A 22817-nucleotide genomic window follows, 5' to 3' on the forward strand; every position below is an offset into this window, starting at 1 on the left:
ACTTTTATCCACAGCTAGAATGATCTTAACTTGCACATTTTGTCAGCCACCTTGGAACTTTTCTTGCTTTACTCTTTTATTTTTCTGGTGCATACAAGATTATGAAGCATTTGGGAAAGAAAATACACACCAAAACCCCAGCTGCAGATACAAGGATGGCAAAAACCTCTACCGCCACTGTATACTTCCCTTTGGTGCTCAGGTATGCCGGTATGAAGGTAATCCAGACACTGAAGAAGACCAACATACTGAAAGTAATGAGCTTTGCTTCATTGTATCTGTGGGGTAGATTCCTAGCTGGAAAAGCTATGATGGAACATCCCATGGCAAGGCAGCCAATATAGGACAACATGAGATAGAAGCCAAGGTGCTCCTCACATTCAACGATTACACAGGTCAACGAAAAAAAATTTTTTTTCTGGTGTCCAAAATATTTTAATGAATTTGGGGTATTTTTGGGGTGCTGATTCTGAATATGTCATCAGTTTTGCCAGATTGGCTCAAGTTTTTGAGATTTTTGGTATCTTATTTATAGCACTTGTTGGTAAATGCGACGCATCATCTCATTAATTTCTTTGGATTAGTACTTGAACTGAGCAGTTCTCAATATAGTTTTGTGTTAATTAGTGTTCTAAAAGTTTGTTCATAGCTTGATTTTTGCACTAACTTTATGTTGTTGTCTGTTTTCCAGTGAAAAGCATGAACTCATCATGAAGAAGTTGTCTTAACGATCCAGACTCATTCTGTTACATTTGTGGTGAATATACACTGCCAAAACATAGAAGAAACATAACAGACTTCGTAAAAAAAGTGTATTTTGCCTATTTTGGGGTTATGCTTGGGGACCAAGACAAGTTTTGGGCACCACACATAGTGTGCAAAGCATGTATCGAATTATTACGAAAATGGAGCAAAGGACAAAGAAAAAGCTTCAAATTTGGTGTTCCAATGGTGTGGAGAGAGCCAAAAAATCATCATGATGACTGTTATTTCTGTGCAGTGCAAGTGCAAGGATTCAATAAGCATAAGAAACGAAAATGGGAGTAACATGGAATCTGCAAGAAGGCCTGTCCCTCATTGTGAAGATGTGCCTGTACCTGTGTTTACCATAAATAACAGTCATCATGATGATTTTTTGGCTCTCTCCACACCATTGGAACACCAAATTTGAAGCTTTTTCTTTGTCCTTTGCTCCATTTTCGTAATAATTCGATACATGCTTTGCACACTATGTGTGGTGCCCAAAACTTGTCTTGGTCCCCAAGCATAACCCCAAAATAGGCAAAATACACTTTTTTTACGAAGTCTGTTATGTTTCTTCTATGTTTTGGCAGTGTGTATTCACCACAAATGTAACAGAATGAGTCTGGATCGTTAAGACAACTTCTTCATGATGAGTTCATGCTTTTCACTGGAAAACAGACAACAACATAAAGTTAGTGCAAAAATCAAGCTATGAACAAACTTTTAGAACACTAATTAACACAAAACTATATTGAGAACTGCTCAGTTCAAGTACTAATCCAAAGAAATTAATGAGATGATGCGTCGCATTTACCAACAAGTGCTATAAATAAGATACCAAAAATCTCAAAAACTTGAGCCAATCTGGCAAAACTGATGACATATTCAGAATCAGCACCCCAAAAATACCCTAAATTCGATGAAATATCTTTGGCACCAAAAATGCTGTTGACCAGTGTTATCTGACCAGTCTGTGAGTAGAGATCCAAGAATTGGGTAGGGGGATGTGTTCCCAACCACAAGGCACAGATAACGGCCTGAACAGAAGAGGACAAACCAACAATGAACCATGGGAGTTTCTTCCCCATGAATCTTCTTATTCAGCTTCCAGGTTTGATAGCTCGAAAGGCCATAACCACAAGTATGGTTTTTGCCAATAATGAAGACACTGAGACAGTAAAAGACATTCCAAAAACTGTTTGCCGCAATAAACAAGTTATGCGCCCTGGATGTCCAACAAAGACCAGACAACTGAAGAATGTAAAAGTAAGCGACAAGAGAAGAAGGAAACATAGGTTTCTGTTGGTGGCTTTAATGACCGAAGAATTCTGATAATGGGTGAAGATGGCAAGGATGAAGAGGGAAGCTAGAGAAAGTACAATGGCGCTGCAAGAAAGAGTTGTACCCAAGAAGTCTTCATAGGACAGATAGTTCATTTGTTTTTTAATGCATTCATCCTTCTTTTCATTCGGCCATTGGTCATCGGGGCATTTCCAACAGCTGATCATGTCTGTAGGAAAGAATTAAACACACGGTTCATAGTCTCATATATTACTGCACGTGCCGTATACTGAGAGCTATAGTGGTGCCAGCCTTTACCAGTGTGATTGGTAACTTCTCCTCTGCGGCAAGGAAAGCAGTCATAGCAGCAGGCTGGCTTTCCTTGCAGTATCATTTTCCTGGACCCAGCTTGGCAGCTGTCACTGCAGACAGAACGCGGTGGTTCCTAGGAGAGGAATAGAAGTGCATGGGGATGGCCTTTCCAGCTTTGTGAGGATAAAATCAATGTGACTTTATTTAAATTCCTGCTCATTCTGGGCTTAGAAGTCCAAGGGGGATGGTCATCCCATAGTTGACAGATATCTCTTTATGAATAGTCACACAGGGTGGCCTTCACTCACAAAACGAGACCGGCCTCTGGACTCCAAAGCCCAGGACAAGCAAATGAATAAAATATACCGTAATATATTACTTCATCAGTACTTGTTGAATAGACACTATATGACATGCCTTACTCCTCACACGACGACTAACAGCAAATTATACACCACAACCAGCCAATGCCCATGGGGCCCATCGTCACACTTTCAACGATCTTTGCATCCCCAGGATGGGGACCCTTGAATAGAAGGGTGTGACAAAGCTGTTAGCTCCCTGCAGCACCATACAGCCCGAGTATCTACTTCTCCACATAGTGACGTTTTTTGGTCATGTCTACTGTACGGAGCCTCAGTCAACATTCACCGTTGGGGAAACAGTGCAAAGAGAGTAGTTTCATTTTTTTTATGTCAGTACTTATTGGGGGCTGTGAGGACACTGATTCTGTGCGAGAGCCATCATATTGAATGGGGTCCACGATAATGCCTGTTGGGGTATCATACTGAGTGGGAATTATAATACTGTGTGAGGGGCTGTGGGGGACCATGATACTATCTGTAGTGGGCTGTATGGACTATCATACTGTGTGGGGGACTGAGGGTTCCATGATACCATGTTGAGGGGCTGTGAGTGACATCATACTGTGTGTATGGGGACATCATACTGTGTGGGGGATTGTGGGTTCCATGATACCATGTGGGGGGGATGTGGGTGACCTCATACTGTATGTTTGGGAGGTATGGGGACATCATACTTTGTGAGGGTAACTTTAGTAGCATTATGGTTTGCTGAAGGTCACTTTGGGAGCACTGTGTCAGCATCATACTGTGTTGGGGGCACTTATGAGGACATCATACTTTGTGTAGGGGGTACTGTGATGGCAAATTGTGTTAGGACATTCACTACAGAGTACCATATTGTGTGGGTTGGGTGATTCGGGGACATCATACTCTAAGGGTACCATGAAAGGGGTGGTGTAGTGGGTGAGAACACTAAGGGGCTTTAGTAGATATATAAATACAGTATACAGGCGGCAATACATATCCCTCTCCCTATTTTTTAAAGTTGTGAGGTATAAGCCTGCTTACTCCACCACATATTTTTTTGAAGGTGTGGGGAGAAGGAGCCTCGTGATTTCTATGTATGTCCCTGATCAAAACAGAGATGTTACTATGCTTTTTTGTAGCTACAGCAGTACAGCTTTCTTTATAGCAGCCAAATTGGACAAAAGTGGTATCCTAACACCAGCCAATGCTTTGGTATTACAAAGTAGCCCTTATTTATCAAAACAGTCCTAGAAAAAAAGCCCATAAAATCAGTGCCCACTATAAGCCTATAAATTCAGTGCACACCATGCTGATTTTAAGGTCAACATTCTCTGCCGCTTTTCTGATGTTTCCAATCCCCGAGATGGTCATACTGTAGTATGAGTATATTCCAGCTCTTTATTGGATAATGTATATGCATTAGACCCTATGATAGACAATCACCTGATTTCTTATGACTGTAGAGACTCTATACTATACTAGAGGTCAGCATTTTCTCATTCACTCTTCTAAGAGAAAGCTTATCATACACTTTCTACTGTATTCAAGCACAAACAAACAAGATGTCTACCTGGGCAAGATGATCAGCCCATACAATGGCTGATACGTTAACAGACAAGTCTTCCCCACTGCTAGATGTGATGTTTCCAACTCTGACACTTCTAAGTTTCTCCTTACGGCCGGTCACCCAATTAATCAGATCATACATAGGAGCAGTATCTCCATGTTCATCAAAGTATACATCCTCTCCAGCGCTGTTAGTAAAGTACACTCTCCTGAGAAATTGATTAGGCTGCATGAAGAAACATATACAGGATATACAGAGCGTAAATGTCACAATTGCTATTACGTACCAGCAAACATTCTTGGGATTTAAGTTCAGTAAAATGTACATTGGTAATCATCCACAGACTAAATATGTCTTATACCAGGACCTGCACCACATCTGATGACCGATCTGCAAAGTATGCTTCATCTGGAAGTGGATGAACTTTTAAATTTGCATAACATGCTAATTACTTTTGAAGAGTCATGGGGGGTTCTGCTATCCTGAAGAGTCATGGAGCGGTGCTACTTCTCTGAAATGTCATTAGGTAGTGCTACAATCCTGAAGAGGCAGGGGGCATTACTGCTATCCTAGAGTCATAGGGGCGGTACTGCTATCCTAAACAGTCATGGGGGCAGTACTGCTATCCTGAAAAATCATTTAGGTGGTGCTACTATCCTGAAAAGTCATGGGTCTGTTTCTGATATCCTGAAGAGTCATGGGGCGGTGCTGCTATCCTGGAGAGTCATGGGGGCCCTATTGATATGAAGAGTCATGGGGTGATGCTACTATCCTGATGAGTCTTGGGGCTGTACGGATATCCTGAAGAGTCATCAGGGTGGTGCTACTATCCTGAGGAGACATGGGGTGGTGATATCCTGATATGTGGGGTGGTGCTACTATCCTGAGGAGACATGGGGGTGGGGCTACTATTGTGAGGAGACATGGGGGTGGTGCTGCTATCCTGGAGAGAGATGGGGGTGCTGCTGCTATCCTGAGGAGACATGGGGCTGCTACTGCTATCCAGAGGGGACATTGGATACTAATATTGTCCTAAAGAGTAATATGTTCTATTAGGCCGGGATCTATTAGGCCCGGCACTGACTCCAGCACTCTGGAGCGGAGCGTTCGGCTGCATGTATTTCTATGTAGCCGCACGCTCCGCTCCCGAGTGCCGGCGGCAGTGATGGGTATTAATATGCGAGACTCATCCGAGTTTCTCGCATGTGTGATCCCGGCTTTCTTCAAAGCCTATCTTCCAAGTTTCATTATCACCCCCCCCCCCTTACTTGGCAACTTAACTTCATTATATGCTTCCCCTAAGTCTATTGTTGTGTTGCAGTTCCCGAGCCTGCACAACAGTGAGGCCCCTTCACATATCCGATTTTTATGTCCGTTTGAGGTCTGTTAGAGCCAGAAATACAGGCACACTCATTGTATTCAATGATGGTGTGCACATGTCAGGTCTTTCACACGGACCATGTATAAAACTGGCAGACGTCAGTTTTTTATTAGCAGCAGGGACAAAATGCATACCGCACACATGCACACTGATGACATCTGTTGGCTAAGACTTTACTACAACTCCCATCATTGTTGCCTGCTCGCACTGATCTGAGGGAGACCAAGCAACAATCTTGAGAGCTAGCTTCAGCAGCAGGCGCCTGGTATCAGTGCGAACTGTACTGCTTTTCCCGCTACGTGTCACGCAGACGGCACACGGATGTGAAAGACAGAGAGCAAACCGATACACGGATGTCACATACGTACATACGGATGGCACACGGAACACAGATCTCACCAGTACTGGATTTCCTGGGATATAGTCTGCCCTCTTCATCACTACACTATACATGCCTAAAGGAGCATTGAAAAACTTGGAGGAGACAGAAATTGACCAGAAAGGGAGGATTTGAAGATGACTCTATAGGTGTGCCGCCATTTCCATGACTTTTCAAAAGGCCAATTAACATGCAGCCATGGGCAGCAATATACGTTCTCTTTATAAATAATGCTAAAAAAACTTTCTATGGGGGTATCTTTATGAAGCTGTTCCCCTAGTGTTATTTTGGACAGTATTAAGCTATGGTAGTTATTTAGGGACTTCAAATCAAGTAACAGGTTTCTGGCAGCTGGAGAGGTGTATTACAAAATCTGAGCTCTAAACCCTTTAAAAAAATATTAGGCCTCTTTCACACTTCAGTTTTTTGTGTCAGTTAAAATCCGCCAAAAAGGCGGAAAAGCGGATCCGTTCCTAACTGATGTGAACGGATGCCACAGGATCCGTTTTGTGACGGATCCGCAGAATGAAGAATTTTAAAGGAACCGCTGGCCGAGAGAGAGAGAGAATTTTTTTCGTCCGCCAGAAAGGATTTCAGGGTTAATTTTATCCCTGACTTCCTTTCTCCGGGCATGCGTAATGGAAAATGCGGATCCAACAACAACAAAAAACCTTGCAAGGTCCGTCCAAGCATGCCGGCGGCCGAAAAAAATTTGGCGGATCCTCACAAAAACGGATCCAACGGATGGCCATCCGTCAAGATCCGCCAGTAATGCAACTCAATGGGGAAAAAAACGGATCCGCAAAAAAAAAATGGCGGATCCGTTTTTTTCAAAACCTGGCGGATTTTGACTGATGGTCAAAAACGGAAGTGTTAAAGAGGCCTTAGGATATTGATTGGTGCAAACTTTGGGTCTAAGAACGATATTTTTAAATTATGGACCATAACTTAAAAAAAAATGCTACATGCTATAGTATACAAAAAAAGGTCACCTTCCATGGATGTTCATAAGACAGAAACGCACCCTCTGTCTGCGATTCCTTCCAGTACTTGGATGCCATAAACCTATGAAGGGCATGAGCCAAGGCATATATGGCATTATATACTCTATAACTCTCCACCAGGGTCTCTACACCCATCAGAATTTTCTTATTTGGCTTCTCGTATTTGCACATGTGATGGAGCAGTTCTTCATCAACTAGTTTACATTCATATAAGATGATCTTGTAGAGGAAAATAAAATTGCAGAAGGTGTATTGGTCCAACGTGATGTTCCAAAGGAAAGGCATGAGTCCGGGAATCTCCAGTGTTTTCACCTGAATTGCCAAGGTTCCATGGAAAGGTCTGAGGTCCAAGATGTCTATGTTTGGGATCAGGAGATGGTACATGTCGGTAAGAACAATCCAGACTTTCTCTGTCCTTGTTAAATTATGTAGTAATAAATATAAATTACATGTAAATTCCAGGTCAGCCCAAAAGACAATAATTGTTGCCGAGGACTCAGAAATGACTTTGGCAATACGTATATAGTCATTCAACCAGTAGTTTGTGGAACCGAGAAACTTTTCTGTGAACTCAATACAACCCCCTTGTGTTATAATGGAAGATTTTAACTTTTGGATTGCATTTTCATTGCTTTCAACGTTGGAATAAACTATTCCAACCCAGGTCCAACCAAAATGCTTCAGCACTGAATTCAATGCATTGTGCAGATGGACAGAGCTGGGAACAGTGCGGTAGAAGTATGGAAATATCAACTTATTACTTAGAAGAGGGTCCGAGGCCCCATAGCTGATCTGTAATGCAAAAGGGCTTTATTTGTCATCAAACATGGCATCCACGGTTTAATCTGATAGGAACTGACTATAACATTTAAAGTTCATCTGCTTCCATTTTGTAACAATAAAATCTTGAGTTGACCATACATGTTTTGGCAACAGTAATTTTCCAACTCCATCGTTTTCAATAGAAGGAATAATGCTTCTGCCAGAAAGCTCTGACAGCGTCTTTTATCTTCCTTGAAAACAAAAGGATCAGGTATTTTAAGTGGTTGTCCCACGAGAAACACTTATCGCAAGCTTGCGAGCAGGGCCCTCACTCCTCTTGTTATTTGTTATAATCTACTGTATGTGATTATTGTTATGCTGTAATGTCTATTGTCTGTACAAATCCCCTCTGAAATGTAAAGTGCTGCGGAATATGTCGGCGCTATAAAAATAAAATTTATTATTATTATTATTATATCTGTAAGGTATGCAATAAATGTCAGATGCAGGTCCCACTTCTGAAGCAGGAGAATACAGCACATTAGCTCGGCTGTATAGAGCACTCCCATAGCAATAACTGGAGAGAGCAGGTGTATGTGTTGCCCTGTTTTGGAGACAGGTGAGAGTCGCAGAGTTGGTCTCAGAAATGTTTCTTGTGAGATAACCCCTTTAAATTCCAACTACCTGATTTCCAGTAGATATAATATTTGAGGAAAGAGTCAAGAAGCCCCCATAAGCATCAGATGGTACCACCAAAATATTATGTTTTGACAACTTTCATCTAATCTGTAGAGGGGCCTTTAGGTTCCATTGATATGTGCATGAGCCAAAAAGAAGTGCCGGGTGTGTAGCTCAAACCTATTTTTTACATTTTGCCTTTTTTCACAATCCGCTTATTTTCTAGAAAATATCTTTTTTAAGTTTGCCATCACCAGTAGGCATATTATATACATAAGATACAGTTATAAGATATGCGCATAAAAAAAAATAATATATACATGTATTTCTATCATGGCATTGCTGTACATTTTTGACATTATAGTCCAATATTATAGTCCAGTGTTACGAACAAAACTAATTAATCTCAGGAATTAGATCAAAATTAGTGAACATGCAGTATATTCCCTTAAGAACACTTATAATGATAATTATTTAAAAACACACACACACACCCCCAGTGAACATGTTCTATTGCCGTAAAGAAAAAAATATACACTTGACCAGAAAATATCAAGGCACACCCTACAATAGGCCTATCTGTTAACCTGCCTTGCTGTGGAGTATGGCACCCTAAAAGAAACGATTTTTTTTGGCGTCCCCACTCAGGCTACATTCACACTTGCGTTTTTTTGCGCATACATGTGAATGCGTTTTTTTCCCTATACTTAACATGGGTGCGCATTGTCATGCGTTTGTACGCGTTTGTATGCGCATGCGTTTTTTTTTGTAGTGTGCGCCCGGGCGCACAAAATGCATCCTGTTGCATTTTTTGTGCGTCCGACCTGTCAAAAAAACGCATGCGCACGCAAGGCGTACAAAATTCACCCAAAACCCATTAAAGTCTATGGGAGCGCTGACGTACGCATGGTCATGCGCACGTCAGTGCAAAAAAACATGCGTTTTTTTGCAAAAAAAAATGCGCAAAAAACAAGAAAACGCATTCAAAAATGCATGACGCGTTTTTATGCGCGTTTGCACTGCGCACGCTGCGCAAAAAAACGCAAGTGTGAAAGTAGCCTCAACGAAGGCTCTACCTCACTCCCCTGACTCACCCTATATACAAAGATGAGAAAACATTACTCATATAGGACAGAAATGAAGGAAGCAAAAAAACTGGTCAAGAAAAATCACCAGATATCAAAAAGGCCATAGGGATTCAATAATCTTTGGTATGCCCAGATTAACAATAATAAGATATTAAAAGCATTCATAATGCATAATAATATGGATAGGCTGCATGACAATCACTAGCAGAAAAGTAATAAAGCATCCTACAAAGAAATCACCAGGTAGAATAATTAAATAGGCTCAAACAAATGGCCCAATAGTTATAATTATAATCATAATGGTGACTTATCATTTGCAGGAAGCGCCGCGACGCGTTTCCCCGCAGTGACGGTTGATCAGGGTGCCATGACGATAGCAGCAGAAGCAGATGCCAGATATTAATGATGAGAAAGCATAACTAGCAGTCAAACCTGCAGATTTAAATAACCCCCGTTGGTGCTAATCTCCTTAATTGGTCCCGCCCCCACAAAAAAGATGATCAACGGGATGACTGGGTTCAAAAATTAGACTTACATGTAGTGAATCACCATATTTTGCCGGGGTGCGTTCCACCGCGCAGATCAGGAGCTGGCCAATACCTCATTTAACCGGTGTGCGTTCCAACCTAACTGTGCAGGTCAGGAACTAGCCATTACTTCATTTCCTGTTTGCTGTGCGTTCCAACCAGTGGAACGCAACCACTTCACAAGATATCCATCGGGCAGGCTCCTCAACCCACTGCACAAGTCCGGAAATGGCCTTTAACCTCACTTCCCGTTTTACTATGCGTTCCATTTAGTGGAACGCAACCTAATCAAGAATAATAATATCTGCGCATACCTCGAAGTTCTCCTTGCGCTCCAACACCATCGAGAACAAAACAAGGATTTTATCATGTATAGACCCAGTTTTCATAGATAAACATAAGCGCATAATCAGGGAAATTCTTTTACGGGAGATATATCCTAAAATCACAATACCCATATTCAGACTGCCCACACCTGATTAATGATCACATACAAACAATAATACAGGGAAAAAAAAAGATAATAGATACAGATCCATAATCAGATGCATGTACAAACATGCACTAATATGTAGTTTCACAATAATTCCTCCCCCGAACAGGGTTATAACGCTAACCAGAAAGTAGATCTTTAGATAAAACAAGTATATGAGAGGCATTCATTTAGCCCCTTAGGGGACAATAATTGCAATCTATAGATCCATTCTGCCCGTCGCCTTTGAATAATCTTGTCTAGATCTCTCCCTCTTGTCTTTGGCCTAAAGGGCACGTTACACATAGCGATATCGCTAGCAATATCGCTGTAACGTCGCTGATTTTGTGATGCAGTAGAGATATTGCTGGCGATATCGCTACATGTGATACCTCCAACCGGCTCCCCCGCTGATTATCGCTGATCGCGCGAGAACGTCCTGGACCATTTCTTGTCGGGCGCTTCCTGCTGGGCTTCCTGTGGCTCCGACGAGTGACGTGTGGACGCGGGCGGGAGGATGTCAGGATCGCCGCATCTGACAGGTAAGTAGCGACCCCTGACCGCTGCTATGTCGCTGGTGAGATCTGCCTGTTTGGCAGCTCACTAGCGACCACTTAGCGATGCACCAGCGATTCATATCGTTGTCGGGATCGCTGGTGCATCGCTAAGTGTAACGGTACCCTAACTAATTCAATCATACTGAAAGTGATCTCTCCCAGATGGCATGGCCATTATGCACTTCATTCATGTGGCGAGCAACAGGCGAATCTCTCTTATTGTTTATATCGCCCTGATGTTCGCCCACCCTCACTCTCAGCTCTCTTATGGTTTTGCCAACATAATCAAGGAAGCAAGTACAGGTCGCCTTATAGACTAACCCCATAGATCTACAATTACCAAAATCTCTGATATAAAAAACTTTTCCATTAGCTGCATTACAGAAAGTTTTACCTTGTGACATCACACCACATCTGAAACAATTTCCACACCTAAAGAAATCCAGAGGCTTCCTGACCAACCAAGTACCAGGCCTTTAAGGTCTCTTATACAGACTATGAACCAATTGATCACTAATTGATCTTCCTTTCCTATAGGTAATGCTCAGTTTTTGGGATACAAATGTTCTCAAGTTTGGGGTCTGCAAACAAAATCCCTCAGTGTTTTTTGAAAATTTGATATACCCTTTCGGATTGGCCATCAAAAGTGCCAATTATTCTGACTAAATCGTCCTTTTCTTTTCTGGTTGCTGTACCCAAGAGAGTTTGCCTGTCAGCCGACAGGGCCTCATAAAAAGGACCGTCCAAAGTCTCACACTGCTATCCCCTTGATCTGAATCCATCATATAAATCTGTGGCTTGTCTTCTAAAGGTACCCACATCAGAGCAATTCCTAATTTGAAGGAACTGCCCCTTGGGAATTCCTCTTTTAAGGGGAACAGGGTGATGACTAGTCCACCTTAACAAAGTATTAGTAGCTGTTGGCTTCCGGTACGTGCAGGTACTGATACTGCAATCAGAACTTTTAGAAATAGTCAGATCAAGGAAATTGATGCTGCGGTCATGATGCTCAGATGTAAACTTCAAACCAATACTGTTGATATTGATACTCTCAACGAAGTGGCAGAACTCAACCTCTGGGCCAGACCAAAATGTCAAAATATGATCAATATATCTGGCCCAGAGGCTGATATAGGGGTTCTGCCACCTCTCTTCCTCACAAAGAAATATGGGTTTCCTCCCACCAGCCCAGGAACACATTAGCATACGTGGGGGCACAAAGACTCCCCATTGCTGTGCCCCTGAGCTGGTGGAAGTACTTCCCATCAAAAAGGAAGTAATTACAAGTAAGAGTAAAATTAAGAAGTTTTTCAACAAATTGATTATGCTCAAGACATTCCAACGCTCTTGTTTTCAAAAAATGGGCTACTCATTCCAGTCTAACTCATGCGGGATAATACTGCTTCTACGTCTATGGATGCGTCAAGAGTATCAGCCTCCACAATAATTCCCTTAAATTTAGAGAGTAAATGAGAGGAATCACGGACGTATGATGGAAGTGAGACCACGAATGGCCTGAGTATCCTGTCAAGATAAATTCCCACATTCTGTGTCAAACAGTCTATTCCTGCCACAATAAGGCACCCTTTTTTGGTGTAAGGTCCTTATGCACCTTGGGCAGGGCATAAAAAGTTGGAATTGTGGGTTTATTAATTGCCATAAATCTATACTCATTGTCTGAAATCAAACCCCTCTCTCTAGCATGATCCAAAACACAATGTAATTCCTTCTTTATACTCATAAGTCGTGTCCCCGCCCAGCACTTCATAAGTATCATGCTCATATAGAAGTGCATGGCACATTTTTAGGTAGACCGGATGGTCCATAATTACCAGGTTGCCACCTTTATCAGGGTGGTTTCACATTAGCGCTTTTTAAGCGCACGCACGGCCGGGGGTAGCTCCGCCCCCGAGCCGGCTCTCTGCCCGGCGTGCCCGCCCCTTGCTTGTAGCGCCGCCTCCTAGCGCACAGCGGCGCCTGCGATCGGCGCACCCTATCTTTAGCATAGGGTGCGCAGATCGTGCACAGGCCGTGCGCTATTTGCGCTTTGACCTGCTCTGCGCACTTTTGACGGTGCGCCGTGCGCGCCAAAATCAAACTTTTCGGATTTTGGCGCGCACGGCGCACCGTCAAAAGTGCGCAGCGCAGGTCAAAGCGCAACTAGCGCACGGCCTGCGCACCCTATGCTAAAGATAGGGTGCGCCGATCGCAGGCGCCGCTGTGCGCTAGAAGGCGGCGCTACAAGCAAGGGGCGGGCACGCCGGGCAGAGAGCCGGCTCGGGGGCGGAGCTACCCCCGGCCGTGCGTGCGCTTAAAAAGCGCTAATGTGAAACCAGCCTTAGATGCTTTTAAAATGATATCTCCATTTCTTTCCAACTTCTCAAGTGATGCTTTCTCATTAGGGGAAAGATTATGGGGAGCCTGTTTATCATTCCTTTGTATTTGACAAAGATCGGCTTCCACCATCTTGGTGAAGATATCTACGCTAGTGATCTGATTTAAAGGTGGCATCCTGATACTCTTGTTCCTCAAATTCATGTATGGACTCTTACCACTCTTATGGAAATATATATGTATATGTATTTCATTTAGATCTCACTTGCCTGCTATAGGCTATATACTGCTATATACACATATACTCATATATATATATGCACACAGATACATAAGTACAGTTTTGAACCTTATAACTAGTTGGTGGAAATTGACCTGCTACCCAGTCATCTCATAATAGCATTGTCTTGTGACATTTGTCTCAGACACACAGAAGAGGAAGTTTAGGCCAGATGGTACAAGCCGATACTGGAGTCTTGCTGACACTGGAATACAAGGGGCAGTATATCATCTGATTCTTAAGTCACCTTAGGTCGGATGCCCATATATGTTCATGTATTTAAACTGACCAATTAGATAAGAAGTAAAGCCTTTATGTTAATGAATAACCACTCCTTTCTGTACGAACTGATAAAAAAACATGAATGTGAATAAAGCTTCCAGAGTTTTGCTGGAAGGTATTGCTGCTAACCAGGTGTGGCATCTTTCCTTCCTTTAGCGCTCAATAAGACTCTGTCTAATTTGGGCAGGCCACAGTACACACAGGGGTAAATCTACCCATATAAATTTCCACATCACCACGTTCACGGTCATTTTCCCTCAACAGATCCGTTAACACATGCAAACTGTCAATATCATTCTCTGATAGACCCAACTTTTTACATTGTTCAGTATCATGCTATTTAAAGAAAAGCTTCCACTTTAAATTACGCCCAAAAAGATTTAAATCCTTCACCCATCTAAAGCAGTCAAATGAATTGGTTGGCACAAAGTTTAGACCCTTCTGTAAAAGAGAATAATCATCATTTGATAATACATGTGATGATAAGTTGATAATCTGGCCTTGATTTATAGAGGCCTTCTCAGATCATGCCCTATTGTTGGGCCCCTGTCCAAAAAAGATTGCGATGATGATGAGGATGTAGATAGGAAGACCTGAGTTTGATTTGGTCTCATTGCCCTTCCACTCCACCTTTGTCTGTTTTGATGTCTTGGTGGGCGTATGTCTTTCCCTTTCCCTGAAATTTGCAAGGCTTTCAGTACGTTTGGTGTCTGAGGTGTCAATACCAGATGAAGACACTTCGACGGTGATTTTAGACTGATAGTCGTAGGCTCTGTTCTCCTTGAACTCACTCAAGTCTCGCATAAACTGTATGTGCTTGCAGTCCTTAAGATTCCACTGATGTTTAGTAAATATTTTCTCGCCTTACAAAATCTAGGTCACATTTATGTTTTTTGGACTTTTTCAATCAGATTAAGTTTTTTTGTTGAAACTTCAAAAAGCTTCTGCTCCTCAGTGAGGAGAAGTTGCATGAAGCAGATTGAGGCCTCAACTGACTCTTTAGTCCACAGTGCCAACAAATGTGAATTGGTTGTCCGGGGTGATGGATGTATATTAATATGGAGGCACTTTGCAACAATTTTGTTCTTAATACAGTTCTCTAGCCCCTTTATTTCCCACCAAGTTGTTATATTTTTTTTAATGGCCAAATATAAGTCCTTAAGCAATGTTTTAAGAGAAGGATTAGCAACACTATCAGCAGCTGAAAAGTTAGTAGAAAAAACCTGGTTAGCGTCTTGTGCCCATAGTTCAGTATTTATAGGATTTGTCAAAAAACTAGCCATATTAGAAAATCAGAAAACGAGCAAAACTAATAATCTCAGGAATTAGATCAAAATTAGTGTACATATATTCCCTTAAGAACACTTTTAATGATAATTATTTAAAACCACACACCTCCCCAGTGAACATGGGCCATTGCCCTAAACAAGAAAATATACACTTGACCAGAAAATATCTAGGCACACCCTACAATAGGCCTATCTGTTAACCTGCCTTGCTGTGGAGGTTGGCACCCTAAAAGAAACAATTTTTTTGGCACCCCCACTCAACGAAGGCACAGCCTCACTCCCCTGACTCACCCTATATACAAAAGTGAGAAAACAGTAATCATATAGGACAAAAATGAAGGAAGCAAAAAAACTGGTCAAGAAAAATCACCAGATATCAAAAAGGTCATAGAGATTCAATAATCTCTGGTATGCCCAGATTAACAATGATAAGATATTAAGATAATATTGTCTTGTCTTTGCAGAAACGAACATCTCTTCAAAAAGGCTATATTATGCCGAAACGTTGAGATTTCTTCTTTTTGGGTCTACAACATCTTGTCAACCTTTTTTCATAATAAACTGGAAAATTCTAGTGTGCCAGAGTTTATAATTTGCATTGACTTATTCTTTCTCCAGAGCACTTATTTAAATTGCAGTGAGCACACTCTTTCAATTTGGGTCTGTAGCTCTTGACAGATCCTGTTGATAGAGTTGAGCAAAATTATTTGTAGAATCCAGGACCAGCAGCCACATCGGTAGTGTGTGGACCATGGCCATACAAACTTCCTCCTATCTGCAGACATCCTAGGTGCCTCTTTGGATTATCAAACATTACATCGCATAGGCCGTAATCATCGGAAGAGGTGCCAGGGATGCTGGCAGATGAGTACGTTCGCTGGGCCCTAGTTCAGCCAACAAGGACTATCAAACATGGTCACTGGACCAGAGAAATGAAAATGTAATTGCTCAACTCTATCTACTGAGTTATAATGGGAGCTTTAATTCTGATGGCAAAAAAGCAATATATGCACCTTTATCCTTAACTGATCTGAAGAAACAGAGCCTATGTGTCACGCTCGCGCCTTGGCTGAATGGCGCGAGCTGGGGGGTTGTGGCCCCACTGTGCCACAAACCAGACTACCCTGGAAGGGGCGTGACTACGACAACTACCTCGGTCTTCACTGGAGCCTCTGATGGTGAGGTCAGGCTTGTGCGGCAGATAGCTGTCGGGTGCCACTTCAGGGTGGTGTCTGGCTGTGGCTGCTGGTCCCACTCGGGGACAAGTCACTTTGACAGAGGCTATAGACAGGCAGGCAGGTAGACACGACAGGCATGGCTGAGACACAGGGCAGGCGGGCACGGCTTGGAGACACAGGACAGGCGGGCACGGCTTGGAGACACAGGACAGGCGGGCACGGCTTGGAGACACAGGACAGGCGGGCACGGCTTGGAGACACAGGACAGGCGGGCACGGCTTGGAGACACAGGACAGGCGGGCACGGCTTGGAGACACAGGACAGGCGGGCACGGCTTGGAGACACAGGACAGGCGGGTACGACTTGGAGACACAGGACAGGCGGGCACAGCTTGGAGACACAGGACAGATTGGCGTGGTATGAGAAGGAGCAGGTAGGGACCTGTTCACACAGCAGGTGTAGGCAGGAGGGAGTGGTGTATGCTGGAACAGGATCTGGACCTGTTCACACAGGAGGTGCAGGTATGGATATAGGCAGGAAGGAGTGGAATATGAAGGAATAGGTTTGGACCTGTTCACACAGGAGGTGCAGGTAGGCAGAGCCGCAGGAGTGCGGAGCAGGCAGAGCCGCAGGAGTGCGGAGCAGGCAGAGCTGCAGGAGTGTGGAGCAAGCAGAGCGGCTAGGGAGCTGTGCAGACAGAACTGCGAGGGTGCAGATGCACAGATAAAGCTGCGAGGGTGCAGATGCACAGATAAAGCTGCGAGGGTGCAGATGCACAGATAAAGCTGCAAGAGTACAGATGCACAGATAAAGCTGCAAGAGTACAGATGCACAGATAAAGCTGCGAGAGTGCAGATGCACAGATAAAGCTGGGAGAGTGCAGATGCACAGATAAAGCTAGGAGAGTGCAGATGCACAGATAAAGCTGCGAGAGTGCAGATGCACAGACAAAGCTGCGAGAGTGCAGATGCACAGACAGGGAGGACACAAGGAAAGACACAGCAAGGAAGGGAGCCACGGACAAGGAGAAAGGGAGACTGATAGACAAAGGTAAGACTGAGTTCAGACAGAGAGACAGGGACAAAGACACAAGGACCAGGATTTTCAGCCTCCTGGCAGGCGGGCAGAGAACAGACAAGGCACTAGGAACAAGACTCAAGGACCAGGATATTCTGCCTCCTGGCAGGCGGACAGAGAAATGCTAGGCAAGGTACTGAGACACAGGAATACAGACTAAGAGCCTTCAGAGAAGGCAAGACATAGGACAGGGCCTGGCTAGCTCAGCAGCAAGGAGCTAACTGAGTTTAGACATTGCATAGGCAATGTTTCAGTGGGAGTGGCGAAACTAAATAGTCAAGGCCTCCAGGTGATTGGTCAGGGACAGATTACACAGGTGCACCCTGACTGCATAAGAACCAGAGAGTTCAGGCGCCGCCCCCCTATACACACAGTCTGGAAACATGGAGAGCAGAGGCACAGAGCTGGCAACAGACAGAATTCACAGCATGGCTTGAAGCAGAAAGTAAGTTGGTGTGCGGGGGATGGGAGGCCACGCAGTGATGCCAGCAGGGTTGTTACACTATGTGTCATGGTCCAGGTCGGGGATTGTTTCTGGTTATTTTCTCCCCAGTCTGGTCATGCGGGGTTAACTTTCCTTGCCTTGTTTTGGGATCTGTTTGGCTATTTCAGTCCACTGCTACCTGCAGGCAGCGTCAGTTATAGTTATACCCTGATTTATCCTCTGCCCATTTACCTAGGTCCCGTTCCTGCTCTCCCCTGTGACTACACTCATCTTAGTTCTTGCTCTCCGTGTTGTGATCCCTTGGTATTTGACCCGGCTTGTCCTCTGACCTGTTTGTCTTCCGTCTCTCAATGAGCTCTGACTTTTCTGGCTTGTTTCTGACCACGTGTATTGCTCTGTCCTCTGCTACTGCGTTTCCTGTTGGTTTCTGACCCGGCCTGTCTGACTACTCTTGTGCCACCTAGTGGCGCCTGTGCTGTGGCGTTGGTGGTGCTCTGCTGTTAGTGCAACCTTTTTCCTCCACCAGCACCCCCTGGTGGAGGTTGCACATCATAGTGTCTAAGCAGCATTACACTGTGATGCAAATGTCACAGTCTTATCAGTAAAATATGCTTCTGTATTTGAGTAAACTCAGGAACCTATTAAATCATGGAGGGACATTCTAAAGACACATACCTGTGGGTAACCATAAATTCCAAATGTATTTGCCACCAGAAGTGAAAGAACTGAAGATGCAAACCCCACCACAGCTACCAGATGTCTTTGGCTCACACACTTATAATTAGGAATTTGGAAGCCCCATCCACTTAGTATTTCCATATAAGCTTCCAGCGTTTTAGCTTCATTCATGAAGGATTCAAATAGGTAAAATCCCAAAGTGATATTTGGTAGAAGATCCTCGTTCCTATTAATTTCTTCAATGGTAAATAGAACTGTGAGAGCTGTCTGGTATTTTTCCTGATAGGCACTAAATAAAGAGAGACCATGAGAAAAAGAAGAGGGAATGTTTAAAAGCTCATGTTGTGTTTGTGTCAAGATAGATGGGCCAAAGTCTACCACAGCAGCCATTGCTCTGAAAGATTGTTGAGGACCTCGACTGGTGAGACAAGCTCTCTAAAATGTCCATATCCCAACACTGAACACATGGACAACCTCTATTCCTTGCCAGGAAGGCTTAGGCTTGAACAATGGCTGTCTGGGGGTTGGAGGGTTTCGAGGACTTCTTGTTGCCTCTGTGGGAAGAGGAGTTGCAAATAGAGTAAAATCTCTGGGCGCAACTAGATGGCTAAGAACTTTTATGATTCTAGGGAAGCAGAGCAGTCTGGCACTGGTTATGTCATCTAGGTGCTGCCCAAAAAGGCTATTTCCTCTGATGGGGAGCCAAGTAAGGGCCTTTTTGTATGAGGGCTGGGGCTTCAATTAGTTAGGCTACCAAACGGCATTACAACCCCAGCACAGCATGACGTTAGTTGTAGGAGATGGTCCAGAAGTCAGAAAAATTGCCTCGCTTTTCAAGGGGAGAAGAGAGACCCTCCCCGATATAGCATAATAATGCACTAGAGCCCGGAAGATAGCTGCAGAAATGCGGTATAAAACTGCTAAAAATACAAAGTTAAAGGGACAGTAAAAGAGAAATCCAGCAGAAAAAATGACTTAGAGGGAGATGGAAAAATGGCCGAGGAGGAATAAAGTGAAGACCTGAACCAGAACCCATAGGTGAGTGGGGAAATTATACCCACCTATCCAATGTCTTCAGATACCCACAAGGTGACCCCTTTGATGGCCTTGCATGTATTGTAAGGACATTGGTACTCTGCTCAGGCAGCAGCCTGGAAGACAGATGACCTGTGACAAAATGACATCCACAGAGAAGTAAACTACTGTGGAGTGCATGGTATGAGATAGTGAACACAAAGTGGACGACATAAAAAGGAAATCTAAAAAATGAAAAGGAAAAAAAAATGTGCAGCAGACTTGGTCAAGTCTGCTTCTATGGAAAATAGGCTAAAAGTGAGCTGCCACATGTCTAAGAGGGCATGGTTCACCAGGTATAGATGACACTTTTATTCACCTTATGTCAAACCGGCTAGTGACATGGCGTGTACCTACAGTCCTGAGTTCCACTTTGCTATTAACAACAAAAAAAGTTTAAAACTAAACAAAGGCTAAAAATATGAAATCTCCCCAGCTTATAATAAAATATATATATTTGGTATTGCCTTTTACGTAAAAATCCAATGTATGAAAATCTAAAAGTGTTTAACCCCCCCATAGTATGCATCATAAGCAAAAATCCATACCCTCAAATTGGCTTTTTTTTAGTCTCTCAAAGAAAGCATTGAAAAACAATCAAGATATCATTGTTACTCTGGGCACCGCACCAGGCCGAGCAGAGTTCTCTGGAGTGGACCCTCTGGACCGTGGCACCGAAGGACCCCGGATGAGCAACCAGGTGTGGCCGACCCCTATACAGGGACCGTTAGGCGCAGGTCTGGGGGTTCGAATGCCACGGTAGCCGGAACCAAGAGGGGCGGCTCGGAATGGATCCGGTAGACTGGACTGGAACAGGACAGCAAGCTGAAACCCGGGTTGGCATGGCTTGAGATGGACAGCAGGTACGGACTCGGGTAGGCAGTGCTGGAGCAGGTATGGAGACTGGACTGGAACAGGTACGGACGCTAGACTGGAGCGGGTACGGACCCAGGACTGGAGCAGGTGCGAACACGGGACTGGAGCAGGTGCGGACACAGGACTGGAAACGGTACGGACACAGGACTGGAACAGGTACGGACACGGGACTGGAGCAGGTACGGACACGGGGCTGGAGCAGGTACGGACACGGGGCTGGAGCAGGTACGGACACGGGGCTGGAGCAGGTACGGACACGGGGCTGGAGCAGGTACGGACACGGGGCTGGAGCAGGTACGGACACGGGGCTGGAGCAGGTACGGACACGGGGCTGGAGCAGGTACGGACACGGGGCTGGAGCAGGTACGGACACAACTGGAACAGGTACGGACACGGGACTGGAGCAGGTACGGACACGGGGCTGGAGCAGGTACGGACACAGGGCTGGAGCAGGTGCGGACACGGCTGGAGCTGATGCGGACAAAGGGCTGGAGCTGAGGAGACAAGAGAGATTAGCACTAGGAGCCTGAAGACAGGCGAGCGCACGACCCTAGAGTGCTGTAGGAACAACAGCGGTCAGGCGCCTCCATTAAGGGAGGACGACCTGATATAGCCGCCGCTGTGCCCCCATTGGTCCGGCGGCGCTATCAGGGCAGGGCGCCGCCGGAGGCCGGATCAGATGGGAAGCACCGACCGTGGCCTACGGCGCATGCGCGAGACCCGCGGTAACGTCACCAGCCGCGGGCCGCACAGAGGAGGAAGCCGACGTCGGGGCTGGGAGGAGCGCGGCTGCCGGACGCGGTAAGTATGGCTGCGCGCGCTGGGGCACCTGGCGGGGAGCGTGGCAGGGGACCCGGGGGCCGAGAGAGCAGGACCAGGGAGCGTGACAATCATGTGAGCTCCAAAATAGTACAGTACTGTTAAAAACTACTGTTTGGCACAGAAAGAAACATGCCACCATACAGGTTCATCAATAAAAAGTAAAAAAGCTATGAATCTTGCAAAATGGCAAAGAAACCCAATTTTTATCTCTATAAGGTTCCCAATTTTTTAAGCTCCTAAAATAGTTAAAAATAAAACCATATTTGGCATTGCCGTCATCATACCGACCTGGAGAATCATGCTGTCGGGTCATTTTTGCTGCTCAATGAATGTCATAAAAACAAATCCTAAATAAAAAATAGCTGCAAAATTGTATTTATTTTATCAAAATTTCACCTCACTTAGAATTTTGTCACATTTTCTAGTACATCATACGGCTAATTGAATGGGGACATTCAGAACTACAACTCATCCTGCTAATAAAACAGTCTCTCATACAACTATGTGGAGGAGGAAAAAATATGCGAAAGGAAAAATGGGCTACATCTTTAAGGGGTTAATACGACAAAAGTTTGATAATGAAGTCATTACAATCCACTGAAATTCTAGCTCGTTTATTACAGAAGACTTAAAGAATGAGACATTATGGATCTATTGTCGCTACTTACAATACCGAATTTCCACCTCTTGGCTTTATTCTGAATGTTGGCTTTTGCTCGTCATCACGCATCAACCCATTAACTGATATAATGGCACCGATGATCATTTCTCCGGGATGGTATAACCCGTTTCCTGACATATTATTTTCTGCAATACCCGATGCTTTCAGAATAAAGAACAGAAGATATAATATTATAAGTAATGACATATTTGCACCAGATGCAAAGTACATTATAAATCCAGCTCTTCAGATCAAGCATCAGAATAAAAACAAAGATTCTTCTGCTATTTTTCTTTTGGATATTGGTTGATGATTTATGGAAGAAATGCTCCATAAGCGACACACACAATAATGGGATGGCTGGTCTCCTTCACATTGCTAATAAGTGCAGGGCAGGAACCAGAGATTTATAAGTCCAAGATCTGTGGAGTTGAAGTGGAAGATTATTTTTCAGTAACTTGCTCTAATTATTAAAATGACAGGTTGATGTTATTTTTCTATATTCAGTTATAGTGATTTTTTTTATGCTAGTCACTGTGTGAACACTCACATCCCTTCCAGTCATGTACTTGAGAACTGTCTGGAATATTAAAAATAAGATGATTATAGTGTTTGTCACCGAGAACATCTGTACTCTATACAGAGGCGTAGCTAGGGTTTTGGTTCAGGGGGGGGGCGAAACTTCTGAGTGGGCCCCTAAACAGAGAACCTCAGCAGATGACCGCACTGTTGCCAAA

The 22817-nt window shown here is 44.1% G+C and overlaps 1 pseudogene; it reads right to left on the minus strand.

Moving 5' to 3' along the window:
* Nucleotides 1–42: 42 nt before the first annotated feature.
* Nucleotides 43–22185, minus strand: LOC141051648 (vomeronasal type-2 receptor 26-like; annotated as a pseudogene).
* Nucleotides 22186–22817: the final 632 nt, after the last annotated feature.

The sequence above is a fragment of the Dendrobates tinctorius genome, unplaced genomic scaffold (genome assembly GCF_039654945.1).
Source record: "Dendrobates tinctorius isolate UK_male_01 unplaced genomic scaffold, ASM3965494v1 ptg000158l, whole genome shotgun sequence".
NCBI classification, from domain to species: domain Eukaryota; kingdom Metazoa; phylum Chordata; class Amphibia; order Anura; family Dendrobatidae; genus Dendrobates; species Dendrobates tinctorius.